The following is a 12146-nucleotide window of genomic DNA, read 5'->3' on the forward strand; positions in this document are numbered from 1 at the left end:
ACACACAGCAGTTTAAACCAGGAATAACATTTCGCTAAAATGGGTAAAACGTTGTGGTAAAAAACAGATAGAAAAAAAATTTATCAGTGAAACGAAACTGAAATGGGATCATGTAACCAAGTTGGATAGACAGCCCTGCCTGAGATAACAAAAGGCAAAGACACTGATTTTAGCACTGTTCACAAAGAAGCAAGAAACAGGATCGTATTTCAGTCACTGGGAAAGTCCAAAAAAGAGAAGACTAAGCACCACTCACGACCTCATCGTGTCTGAGTGTGTCGAATCCGTTTTATGCGGCCGTTAAATAAAAAAAAACGACTCCGGTCGACGTCTGTCGTGGAGCGGAGATATTTACTAAGAATAAAGTGTGACAGTGGCTACGACGGCGGGCCTTACCCGAAACCCACTGGGTAACCCGGTGGTGACCTGTGGCGACATTTCAAGAATGACGGTGGGACAAACTGGCCATTTATGTTGACAGCGTTCTAATAAAAGCATTCGAACCGACACCCACAACAAAAATGGCAGGGAGGGAGAAAAGCGAAATAAATATCCTTTTTTTTACGACCCGCGCTTATTTTCAGAGATGATTTCTTCCTCTTTATGGCTCATTAGAGGGCGTAAAATGGAAATAATAAGTAATTAGTCGAGTTTTATGGAGCGCCGGGCCGGTGGAAGCGCCACACTGCTTCAGGAAGGCTGCTGGGTGTTCCGCAAGGAACGCTGGGTGTTCCCTCGCCAATTGCTTCCTCATCTTCCTCCTCCGCCTCGCCCACAACGCACCCTGATCATCATAATACCCTCCGTTCGTTCTTAGTCACTCTGGAATCTTCACATTTGCACTGACATTTGTCTAAAGAGAAAGCTCCATGTCAAGTGACCTTCTTATTAACTCCTTTTAAAAATACTTATCTGGATACACATTCAGGAGAAAACGAGATTATAATAATTGTCTATCTCCAAATCATTTTCTGGAATTTTATCATTTAATAGCAAAAATTTAATTTAGGGGGTAATTCATCCTCTCCAATGGATAAGGATTCGTCTTCCAATCCTATTTACACACATGCTTGAATCTGCAATGCAACTAATATACTAAAGTAAGTCTCTCTTTATTCTGTCACCTTCGAATTCACTCTTGTATGAAGATGTTTTAAATAGCAATTGTGGTAAGCAGAGCAATAACAGTAATAAGATAATAACTGACTCTTACATGCAACAGTATTGTACAAACTTAACGTATGATGGCGATTCATTGTGAACAAAGACACAGTAACCTGAAAGTGACAGTAATAGCAATCGGTATAATATCATCAATAATAACGACAATCTGCAGTGCATCTAGATGTTTTTTCCTGTGTACAACAACGATTATCTGGAGACATCTTCCCTCACAACTGTCCCCTACAGATGATAAGTACGTAAAATGAAGCTACTTGGTCTGTACATCCCTAGGGCCGGGACTTGCTATCAGAACTCTCTTATATTACTAGCGTTTTGTACGGTCTGGGTACACTAATAATTATAATAATGCTAAGATGCTTCTGATGGTTGGTAATGGTTAGAGTTGTAATAGCAATAACATTTGCAGTAGCACATTTAGCAATGATAATAATCTACTTGAGTTTGACAACTTATCCAACACTACATTATCATTATTAATGATCGTATAAATGTTAGTAATGACAATGCATTAGTATTCTTGTTGATATTAACATCCATATGTATAGTGCTTGACCAGGCATAATGATACTGATTATTAAAAACAAAATACCGCGTAGAACTAGTAAACTTTATGGAATCAGAGATAACAGGAAGCAGATACAGCAATTCAAAATGGATCTCAGACACTATTAACCTCTCTACATAGTATCAACACTGCCCTTGATGTTACAGGCATGTAAATTATGATAAAACCACCGAGACTCATATAAACAACTGATATTCCACGTTGGTATCAAGAGACCTTGGCAGAAAAAATTGCTAGCAACACTGACAATCAATGCAGGGGAGGAGTCACGAAAAAAACACACACTTAAAAAAAAAAAGGTTTCACTCGTCTTTCCCACGGCCTGAACATTCATGAAGCATAAACGTCCGTGAATAAAGGTGAACATTGATCGTCTGACGATGTTGTCTACACGATTTACTATGCATATCTCTGTCGTAGGTTGATAATCAGATACGTCTGTTTGTAAGTCGCCTCGAAACGTCACAATAAACATCAGCGAGCCGCATCAAGGGCTTTGTAGCAAGTCCCGTCAAGGGAGAGCAGCAATATACGCTATATAGGAATACGAGCGGAACAGCAGCAGTTTGGTTTCACGGTGACAAGACAAACCCAGCAATTATGTTACCGATCGCTCAGAGCTTACGTCATCTGTGCTCATTGTCAGCTGTGTCTATCAGGTCCTTTGCGTAACAATGTGTCGCAGATGCGAGAATTCAGGTACGAATTCCCGTTGATTCTTCTCTGCGAATATCTGTTAACCCAACCATCTAGGAAATGACTTTGTAAGTTATTCCAAGTCGCTTGTGTGTTTTAGCAGGTATTGATTGATACGTGGATGGGGGTACCGCAGTGAGGGGAAGATTGAAATTCACTATAAGCATAACGAAGATTGTTAGGAGAGATATCAGTGTGCAGTTTGTGTATCTGAATTTTGTTTACTATATTGTATCTAGCTGGTATGTCTCTATATATGGCCTTGAGCTGAAATGAAGGCTGTTATTATTATTATTATTATTATTATTATTATTATTATTATTATTATTATTATTATTATTAAAGACAAAACGAGAAATTGTCACCTTGTCGGAGTACGTTAGAGGAACCGAAGTTGTATAAAGGTACGTTACCCTAGTAACTTACAATAATAAGCGCTGCGTGAAAGTTCAAAGAATATTATCCCATTTTAAATCTAAACATCTATTTGAAAAACAGCACCACAGAACACCTTTGAAGTATAACGGGCTAAGACTTTTATGGAGTTTCAAATACACGCATAGATTACTCGGTTGGACACTTATCTCCTTTCGGTAGAGTCTAACTTGCATTCATTATATCAATCGTGTACTTAGGGCGGCAATAAAACCTAACACAATCATTCATTTTATCAAACTTTCTTACAAACATTTTACAAGGATATATAATGATTTATAAAAAAAGAAAATAAACTGTCTCTTTAAAGACAGACGTTATGACGATAAGAACAACTACCAATTATGTTCGGTGTAACTGTTTCAGACAAATTACAACTAAGAACTATGTAGATACAGGGGGTGGCGATCGTAACGCAGCGTGAGTCAAGGTTTCACCAAAACATAAAGAGCGATTACCCTTCAGAGTGGCAAGAGAAGAAGAAGAAGAAGAAGAAGAAGAAGAAGAAGAAGAAGAAGAAGAAGAAGAAGATCCCCGAGAGAACGTCAGAGTACGAAAATTACGAGCAAGGAACTTTTATAAATTTATTGGAGGCGCCGTGACGTGTTCTCTCCGAGCTTGTAAAAGTTAATGAGCGTCATTAAATGAATCACGAGCAGAAAAACTTCTTAACTGTGGTGTTAATTAATAAATAATGAGTTACTAGCATATAATATAATGTTTCTCATCTAGGTATAATAGAAATTGGCAAGCATAGCCATGTATTCAGAGTTAACTCTAATTTCAGAGACAAAAACTGTAAATGTATGAAAATTTGATTAAATTTGTTATGAAAATTAATATATATATATATATATATATATATATATATATATATATATATATATATATATATGTGTGTGTGTGTGTGTGTGTGTGTGAGTGTATACATATAAAATGTGTATATATACACACAAATATACATACATATATATATATATATCCATGTATGTATGTATATAAATATGTATATATATATATATATATATATATATATATATATATATATATATATATATATATACACACTATATATATATATGTATGTGTATAACTGAAATTATCTAATCTTTTAAGTTGTAAAATTTATAGTTGATTAATTGCGTACTGACATTTCACTGAGAATCGTGCCAATGTTCAATACATGATTTTTTTCATATTCATCTTTTCGCCGTCTCTAATATTTTAATGCTGTTTACAGCTCATTAATCAATTTAACAACCTGCTAGCTTGCTCCAAACTATTATACCCTTACTATGGTTAATAATAATATTAATGATAATGATACTGATGATTGCAGTAAAAATAGCAACAAAATAAGACACATCATTTGCTGAGATATTTTAAATTAACAGTAAGTAATGATAAAAAAGATAGGCGTATTCTAAATTCCATCAACAGCAGTTTTTTTTTTATTTCAGTTTTAGATCACAAAGCAGAGTTCTGCTGCAAGTTTTTATTCATGTCTTTTATTTTCAGGTACTTGTTCTCTAGTACTTCCGGTGCTTGTTAACCTTTCCCCTGATCAAAATGTGGGTCTCCTAAAAACAAGTACTGAATGCGTCGAGGTTTCTTCGGCGCAATCAAGTTTTCTCCACAGCGTATAATCAAGGCCACCGAAAATAGATCTATCCTTTGCTGGTCTCGGTTTAATGCTGTATGAAACTTTAACCACGGCCCGGTGGCTAACTTATGGCTAACTTTAACCTTAAATAAAATATAAAAAAAACTACTGAGGCTAGAGGGCTGCAATTTGGTATGCTTGACGACTGGAGGGTGGATGATCATCATACCAATTTGCAGCCCTCTAACCTCAGTAGTTTTTAAGATCTGAGGGCGGACAGGAAAAGTGCTGACTGACAGACAAAGCGATCTCAATAGTTTTCTCTTACAGAAAACTAAAAAGCAGCAAAGTTTTCAAGGACTTCACACAAATACGTGAGAATTAAGTGTTTCATGATGTCATCTTGATTGGATTTGCATTTCTCTTAATGTATGTATACCTGTGCGTATATCCATGCAGCTTACTATATCCACTCACGTATATCCTCCTTACGCTTCTTTCTTTTAGTTCTGAAGCATTCCTCTACATACAACTGCCGCTAACTAATTTCATCTTATTACTACTGCTTAGAAACCTTCATTCAAGTTGTGTCATTTTTCTCACGTGCATACATTTAACGCCGTTTGTCATCAGATTTTTCAATTTTTCTCTTCCTGATTAATACTTTGAAGGGAACTCTGTTTCAGTAATGCGCAAATCACTATATAACTTGACTGTTATCGATAATACTATGCGAAAAAAACCCTTTTTGTGCATTTCATCTCCCGCTTTCTCTGACTTTCTTCTATCTAGTTCTGGATTCTTATCGCTTACTATTCCCTTTTAGAATATTATTTTGACCATGTAGTACCCTTGACTTTGCACGAACCATCAACTTATATTTCTCTATTATCATCTTTAGTATTGAAGTCGTCGAGATCCTTTATATTGATTTGCATTCATAATCTTTTCTAAATATTTTCCCTATGTCACTTTTAAACTCCCTTCATAAATTACACTTCATTCTTTGCAAACAGTTAAGGAAATGGAACAAACCTTTCACGCTATTGTATCAACGCAGCTTTTCACATCCCATCGTACATAAACTTATCCCTTCATAAAAAGTGTATCTCTTTTTAAATTTCCACCTATAAACAATAACCTTCAAAAGAGTATATTGCACCTTCATAATTCTTATTAAGAATCTTGTGAAGATGAGTAATGAGCAAGCGTACTTACCCTTTGTACTAGTACTTTGTAAATATTTCCCCGGTAAGCGTCTGAAAGGACTATTGTGAATAAAGAAACTGACAATATAAATAAATAAAAAACAAACATCGAAATAAGAATGAACGTCGGAACCCAACCAACTAATTCTATGCAAAAAAAAACCTATACAAAAAAAATAGGGTGGTAAACAAAAGTCCCCTTGGGAACTCCTGTTGCAAACAGTAAACGGCGAAGACTGACAAAATTACTTTCAATTTACGAGGCATCTCGCTGTGGTAGACAGCCCACTACGTGCTGGTTGCGCTGCGGTTGCCTCTGACAGCTTCAACAGACAGACCTCGAAGGATTTATGTCCGTTTAGAATCAACTCTCACTCGCAGCGTTTTCTTGGTTTCTGCGTGTTGTTTGCCCTAGGTAATGGGAAGTGCAAATAACTGCAGATCCCACCAAAGGCGCAATTTGTCGGACATTCATCGAGATTTTACTTGCATTTAGTTTCGCAAATTATGAGATCGGCGGTTCTTCCACCTGCGCAAAATGAGAACGGGACTTTTATAACCAATTTCATAACCAATCTAACCGCAAACATAGATTCATTCAACCATCCTTTGCAGTGAGAGAGGAAAAAACATTGGACTTTGATATAATTTTGTAATGAATGGAGATAGTTTTTTTTTTATTATGTCTGTTTAAAGGATGTACTGTGCCGGTCTCTTGCCTCTTGAGAGAGAGAGAGAGAGAGAGAGAGAGAGAGAGAGAGAGAGAGAGAGAAATTTCATCTGAGGGTTCTCTATAAAAGAAAAAGACTCCTGAAGTGTCTGGTAATGGTTCATAAAGGTTTCCCAAAATCCCTATTCTTGGTTCACTAAAACAAGTCATTCAAATCAATATCATGATTCCTGCTTCTGTTTGTTTAATTTCATTAAAATTATCTGAGTGATTTTTAGGTGCACCTCTCTACCTAATTACATAAATCTGACATCTAACCAATCAGCCTATACCTGCATCTACTGTATATCAATATCCTAAACGAATTGCTGAACTATTACCTGTTAACAGCCTCTCATTTGTTCTCATGTCTCGTTGATGCGACATAACTGTGTGCAAAGTAAACTATCAGAGACTTTCTGAAGGTTCCCAAAAGTAATGCCTTTGTACTTGACTGGCATATTATACTGCTGTTTTTTTTTTAACGTAAAATTTATGCATAAAATGGGGTTACGTGCAATTATATAACTTCGTCCCCCTTCAATTAACTTAGCCAAGGTGGTACTCACTCACCTACTGTGTATCCTTAACGGAAATAGATGAACATGAAACTGAACTACTCTTAACTGATTTTCCCATCAGCTGAATGACGATAAACAATATTTACAAAGGCAATGATATAATTCTAATTTTCCCATCTCAGGAGGGTGTCCATGTACTTAATCTTTACCTGCTGCAGGTATGCAGACGGATTTTAAGAAATGTACATCAAAACCAACATCCAACTTACACAGCTGCTGCCTAGATCTATTAAAATACGTTTAAGGTCAAAAATATTTCTCGAAAATCACCAAATCTCGAACCCATTATCACAAAGGGTCTAAAAGACTTGAGTTGATAACAAACGGAAATCGTGGAAACTATGTGTGATTGACAATGTGATTGCAAGGATGTCCAAAATGCCGCTGTTTCCATTGTATTACTGCAATGTCTATAGATTCTTCCTATGTACGAACTTTATCAGAGACCTAGAGAGAAACCTTGCTGTTTCCATTATGACATTCGTAGAAGGGTAACAAACAAATCTCGATACCATTCTACTACGGAGCTATTCATGGAAAACCGTGTGGACAATATGAAAATTATCGTCAGACGATCCGTGTTCAGCCTCGCCCTTAGTTTAAAACATAATAAAAATCATGAAGCATTACTACCAACCGCCATTCGCCTATATGGACATAAAATGCAATAAAAAAAAAAGCAGAAAGAGAGGGGGATGCAAATAAGAATATTAAAGATATATAATTAATGACATAAAGGTATCTGCCGAGGAGTTCAGCTCCCAGCTTCCTGATTTTTATGTAATTAATACTATGCTAATCAGAGTAGCGTTTAGTGCAAGTAAGCCCAACGCTCTTAGGCCTAAATGCACTACTACTATTGGGGTAATCAGTGACGGATTGTTTCTTTTGAGAAGCTTCTAGAAATAAGAAATGAAATTAAACTGAATATAGGTTAGAGGTTACAATTTCCTGAACTTTCACTGACTTCGATTATGAAGGAAAGGGAATTACGTAATAAGCTTTTAAATTTTACCCCAACTTTACAATATTTACACAAAGTATATATTAAGGCAGAGAGTATCTATGTTTAGCCTCTCCGGGACATTTTGCAAGACTAAAACTTACTTACGGGTCTTCGGACAAGAGAAGCCTTCTAGGCGAGGCTTTAATTTGGCTATAACACGCCACGGGTTGAAAGCAATGCTTTAGAGCTGAACTTCCGATTTTCCCAAGAAATCAGAATTAATCCATTGTTACTAATAAACCCATCTTCACATTCCTCAAAGCTGGGCCACTGCATCATATCATAATGTCTACATTGCAATATTCACTATGGCCTTGGTAATGACTATGGTCTAAAGGTAACTTCCAGTAACTGTCCCTTCACACTTATGTACCTGCCCACTCCCTATTGCAGTGGTCGATGGCCATTAGCTCTGTAAAAAGCCCAATTATTGAAGTGATAACCATTGGAGGGTGTTAAAATAATAACCTAAGGCACGTTGCATTGCAGTGCTTATATGACAGGTAAGTTTCAAGATCAAATTTCACTGAGTCATCGTTAGCTAACAGGTAAGCTCTGTTTGGACTCCGGCTAATGCCGGAATGTTGGAAGATCACTTCAGATTCAGCCTAGGCAGCATAGGGACTCCGGCTAATGCCGGAATGTTGGAAGATCACTTCAGATTCAGCCTAGGCAGCATAGGCGATAAAAGGCTAATCTCATGAGAGTCAGTACATGATTTATTTCCAATATCATTAAAGATGATAAAGGCTAATCTCACACTCAGTACATGATTTATTTCCTATGTCTTATTCTTATTCTCCATTTGTCAACTTCCAACAGCTAGTTCGTTTTTAAAACAAACCATCTTTATCTAAATCTTTTTTATGTATTCTTTTCTCTGTGTTATTTGAGGAAAACATATGAAAGAAAAACCTAATAAAAAAAATTAAATATCCAAATCTTCACACCGTTCCTTTCTGCGACATGGGTGAGTTGAACACTAAACCGAATTTACTCCAATAGAGCTTTTTATCTAAAGATGTAAATCTTAACAACCTTAGCTAATGGGATATAATTCTAATTTCTCTTTGGGCTTATAATGTCCAGATCATTGTGAATATTTACTTTATGAACACATGCTATATATGGAAATGTATTTTGAAGTCATTGTCCCCTAGGTTGCTCGGGCGCACTGAAATTCACTTAAATTCACTGGGAATCACCAGCAGAAATCTGTATGTGATTTTCCTATACGCTGGTCATCTTACCAGGAAGGATTTGAGCATCACAGCTTACGATGAACAGAGACTGAGCACGTTTTGTGGAATGCCAAGAATATTTGCAAAGTATAGTAATCTGCTAATTTTGCCATAATATATATGGTGATTTACCAGAGTCCATGGGCAGTTGTACTCTTTATCAGAAAGGATTTTCCAAGATGCCTGAGAAACAATTCACAATAATTCCTTTTTTGCTCTCAAATAAAATTGGAATTATGAGAACCATGAACGTATGCTCTATATCAAACCCCATTCTGAAAAATAACAGAAACCTGTTTATCCAAAAAGTCTCGGGGAGCGGATCTCAGCGGATATAAAAAATGGGCGAGATATAAGAGAAGAGGCATTTTTCCTTAATTTCTAGGCTCTGGTTAGTATCTTATCAACACCACTGTGATATATCCATATCTTTTCACCAAGCTACATTATCCTTATTGTGATCGATTTTATTTAAATACAATAAAGGCAAATTGGGTAAAATAATCTGATGTCCTGGTATAACAAATTATGAAATCTTTACAAGTGTTCCTTGCTGGTGTTTTACAGTAAGGTAGGAAAGAGACGCATAGGAGCCGCACTGGAGATTTGAAAGATGAAATTGTTCGACGAAGTCGAGAACTAAGTAGTTTCGAATAATGTAGAAACAGAAGAATAAACTATCAGTTTCACCAATGATGAATTGTGATTCCAATTCTGCATGTTCGAAGTTGCAAGGAAAACTAAATTAACTATCATAGCCAGTCATTTAGTCCTTGTATAAATATTAAGCATTTGTCCTCAGTGAAAGTTAGGGACCCCGCAAAAATGCACGTATAAATACGTATAAATACATGTATATGTACAGCCCATTTCAACACATTTGACTAAATTGCAAACGATGAAAATCAAAAGTAGATGTCTCATACTATACCAGAGAGAGAGAGAGAGAGAGAGAGAGAGAGAGAGAGAGAGAGAGAGAGAGAGAGAATCCTTGTAGTATATTGCCATTCAAAGAGGGAACGACAGGAATAATAGGTAAGAATGGGTCGGAGGCATCGCCTTACGGAGCTAAACTATGAGGATGTGGAAGAAGGGTGATTAGGGTGATGGGGTGAGGAAGAGGGGTGGGGTGTTAGGGGAAGGGGTACGGAATGGGGAAAGGTGGGGAGGAAAGGCTTTTTGCTCTAATGATATATACTGACCCCATGACTTATGCCGCCCGGGTCTCCTGAAGGCGTGTGTGTATGCCTTCTTAATAGCCTAGGAGGGGTTTCCCAGTGGCCGAGAATCCTGTGGGGGGGGGGGGGAGTTCGTGGGGCTCCTTGAAAGGTAGGAGAGAGGGGAGAAAGCCAGTTTCTACGGCAAAGACGATTGGATGATGGGGGAAAATGGGGATTTCTTAGCCGTCACCCATTCAAGTACTGAGTAGATCAAACTTCACTTCACTTCTCTGACCAAACTAATGAAAGTATAGTATGTAGTAGAGAGAGAGAGAGAGAGAGAGAGAGAGAGAGAGAGAGAGAGAGAGAGAGAGAGAGAGAGAGAGAGTTGCTAAAGCTTTACATAGATGATTACATTCCATCAATTAACAAATATTAAATAACAGATGCCAACAAACGATGCTTATGAAGTTCCGTGACTGCCTGGGAGAGATAACTGTCTTGCAAATAATTTTCATGACAATGCACAATCTATCTGGTTTGGAAGATAAATTAGAAAAAATATACCTAATTTCCATGTGACAGAGAGAGAGAGAGAGAGAGAGAGAGAGAGAGAGAGAGAGAGAGAGAGAGAGAGAGAACGAGTTACCTTGTGACTGAGACGAAGCAGCGAGACGAGTCCTCATAAATATTAATAAGTGAGGATTGTGAGAGCACTTTTGTAAGGTTACAGACGCTGATCACCACCTACCTCATTGTCTGTGCTAATTTCAGAATTATGGTGTGCTGAGCGCGCAATTTTCTCATCATTACCATGAAATTTAAGATTTCATTCATGCCCTTCAGCAACTTCGATCGAGAGAAACCCCGTATAAAAGCTTGTGATGTATACGCATCGTAACATAAACGCCGAAAGTCAATCGGTTCCTCATTCTGACTTACAGAGGGCAGCACTTGCCCCTCTACGTACGAAGAAATTCCCTCTATTGCTACAAAATCTATAACGTCATTTTCATCCCCAGAACGACTTCGATCGAGTATCATATTACTGAAGATTTTCAATCGGTTAGAAAACGATGACTGAAACCGCCGACTGATTTTCAGTTCTGACGCGCAGATGGCAGCACTTGTCTCTGCGTATCGGCCCGACGGCGGGATAAAAGATGGGTTCCCCATCGCCTATATGATCGGACGTGTTAACGAACTTGTTGGGGTGTCGACCGTGCCGTGCCGCGGGGACGAGCCGTCAAATGCATTTTGATGTGTCCGCCAAACCACAGCTATGCTACAATCTGCATCCAAATGAAAGAGACACTGCTCATTATAATTTTACCACACACTAAAACACTTCTCCGGGGTGAGAGAGAAAAACAGAAAAATGTCGTTTTTTTTTCTTTTGTTTTCTTTTATCTTTGAAGGGACTCCTACATTTTATAAAAGTTTTAACGCTTGAGTTGAGACAAGCAACGCGGGTCCCTTCCGTCGATCTTGCGCTAATTACCTTTTGCGCCAAAAGCAAAGAAACCATTAGAATTTTTCTTGCGTAAATCAAAGGTGTAATTATTACCCATCTACCTTATTTCTAAGCAAGCTTTCCATTATCTAAGATTTTTTTCTTCAATCTTCTAACGTGAAGTAACGCTTGATAAAACACTGAAACGAAAAGAACAAAGACAGACAAACAAACAACAACACAGACCTTGTGATTAAAAGACGGGGATTTAAAGGGTGTCTGTCATCTGTATAGGGTTACAAAA

The sequence above is a fragment of the Macrobrachium rosenbergii genome, chromosome 24 (genome assembly GCF_040412425.1).
Source record: "Macrobrachium rosenbergii isolate ZJJX-2024 chromosome 24, ASM4041242v1, whole genome shotgun sequence".
Lineage (NCBI taxonomy): Eukaryota > Metazoa > Arthropoda > Malacostraca > Decapoda > Palaemonidae > Macrobrachium > Macrobrachium rosenbergii.